Source organism: Trichechus manatus, unplaced genomic scaffold (assembly GCF_000243295.1).
Source record: "Trichechus manatus latirostris isolate Lorelei unplaced genomic scaffold, TriManLat1.0 scaffold00028, whole genome shotgun sequence".
Lineage (NCBI taxonomy): Eukaryota > Metazoa > Chordata > Mammalia > Sirenia > Trichechidae > Trichechus > Trichechus manatus.
In genome coordinates this window covers 9,639,788-9,641,969 of record NW_004443964.1, presented here as the reverse complement: position 1 = coordinate 9,641,969, position 2,182 = coordinate 9,639,788, and the positions used below count along the sequence as shown (strand labels likewise).

At 47.8% G+C, this 2,182-nt stretch overlaps 1 non-coding gene across 1 annotated transcript; it reads right to left on the bottom strand.

The window, feature by feature from the left end:
* Positions 1–1,595: 1,595 nt before the first annotated feature.
* Positions 1,596–1,666, bottom strand: TRNAG-UCC (transfer RNA glycine (anticodon UCC)). The gene has a single exon. It is a non-coding gene; the product is annotated as a tRNA-Gly (tRNA).
* Positions 1,667–2,182: the final 516 nt, after the last annotated feature.

Sequence of the window (2,182 nt, the reverse complement as noted above, 5' to 3'; positions counted from 1 at the left end):
AAAGTGGGCTTCAGCTTCCTGGCTCAGTTGGATCTAGAACAAGACTACTAGGTTGAACAGCATGACATTTCCTGCCATCTATGGATCACTTGGGCTGCTAATAGGCACCACTGTCAGGGTCAGCCTCCCTAGGACTTGATGGTCGCCGCTGCCTGGCTGTGTGACTTTGAGGGAGTCATTTGGCCTCTACGGACCTCACATTCCACATCTGTAAAGTGAAGTGTTGAATCGATCCCCCAAGAATGTACCTTCTGCTTCTGGTCTGAAGGGTTGGATTCTTGTTGCTTCTACCTGTGCTGGGCTTGGCACATAGAAGCCTTTTAATACTATTTAATTGAATGAATAACTGAAAGAAAGGAAAAAAAGGAATGAAGGAAGCAAGCAAGAAGGAACAAATGAACAAAGGAAGGAAGGAGGAGGAAGGAAGGAAGGAAGTGGAACGAAGGAAGGAAGGAAGGAAATGGGCCAGTTGTTATTCTATCTCACCAGTTGGGACTTTTCTACGAAGCCCATGGAAGGCCTTACAGCTTAGGACCTCATTGATGGCTTGCACATGAGGCCAAGCCCCCTGTCTTCCCACAGGAAACTCAGACTCCGCTAATTAAGGGCTGACGCAGAACTTGACTCTGGGCTTCCTCCTTCCTTCCTTTATGGATTTCGACAGCAGAGAGCCATCTCCCCAGCCCAGCTCTCCCGTAAGTTCTGGCCGGCAGAGAGGCAGGTGATGCCAAGAGAAAGTCCACAGGTGTGCAGTCGGAACAGCCTGAGTTCAAAGCCCCTTCAGCCACCTACCTGCCAGGTGACCTTGGTCAAGTCCTTCAGCATCTCTAAGCCAATTGTCTCATCTGTAAAGGGTGGGGGCCTAATGGGCCCCACCTCCCTGGGGCTGGGGGGACAGGTTTGGATATACAAGCTGGCCATTAGTATTAGTGACCCCTCCTGTCTGGCACTCTCTCCCCTCTTCTTCTTTTACCCCAAGCTCCTTGGTGAAGGTGAAGTGGGAGAGAGAGCTTTCAGTGTTGCGTGAGGTAAATGAGGAGGCTAATTTCAGAACTCCTGCAAACAAAGCCTCAGTGTTGGGAGCTCAGCGTGGTGAGCGCCTCCTGCTCCTCACTGGGGGGAGTAGGAGGCGGGCTGGGTGAGGCATTTTCCCAGCACTGCTCAATTAGTCTCCCACTTGTCTGACCCACTCCCTGAACGGAAGAAATGACCCAAGGGAGGACATCTCAGGTGAATGCCTGGACTAATGTCTTTGAGAATATTTGCATTACATTGCTTCTTGCAAAATCTGGGCTGGGCTAACCGTCCTCCCCAGGAGGAAACACATCTAAGTCCCCAGCTTGGATTCCACACACACACCCCTTGTTGTGTCAGCTGCCAACGAGTCATCCCTGCCTCATGACGACCCCATGTACAACAGAACAAAATGCTGCCCTGACCTGTGCCCTCCCCATGATGGGTTGCAGATTGGAACATTGTGATTCAGAGCCAGGCCTTGTTCCTAGTCCATCTTAGTCTGGATGCTCTGCTGAAACATGTTCAGCATCATGGCAACACAAGCCCCCACTAACAGTCTGTGGTGGCTGTGCATCAGGTACAGTGACTGGGAATTGAACCCAGGTCTCCTGCATGGAAGGCAAGAATTCTACCATTGAACTACCACTGCCCCTCACATCCACTAGGATGGCTATTTTCTCCACATCCTCACCAACACTTGTTATTGTCTGCCTTGTTGATTACAGCCATCACATCCACTAGAGCGGCTATAATAAAAACAACAGACAATAACAAGTGTTGGTGAGGATGTGGAGAAATTGGAATCCTCCTATATTGCTGGTAGGAATGTAAAATGGTACAGCCACTTTGGAAAACAGTTCAGCAATTCAGCTTAAACACAGAGTTAGCATATGACCCAGCAATTGCAGTCCTAGGTGTAGACCCAAGAGAATTGAAAACATATGTCCACACAAAAACTTCTACAGGAATATTCATTATTCATAATAGCCAAAAAGCAGAAACAACTCAAATGTCTATCAACTGATGAATGGATAAATAAAATGTTGTATATCCGTAAATTGGAATATTATTTGGCAATAAAAAGGGATGAAGTACTGATACATGCTATACCTGGTTGAATCTTGAAAACAATGAAAGAAGCTCTACACAAAAGACCACATAGTGA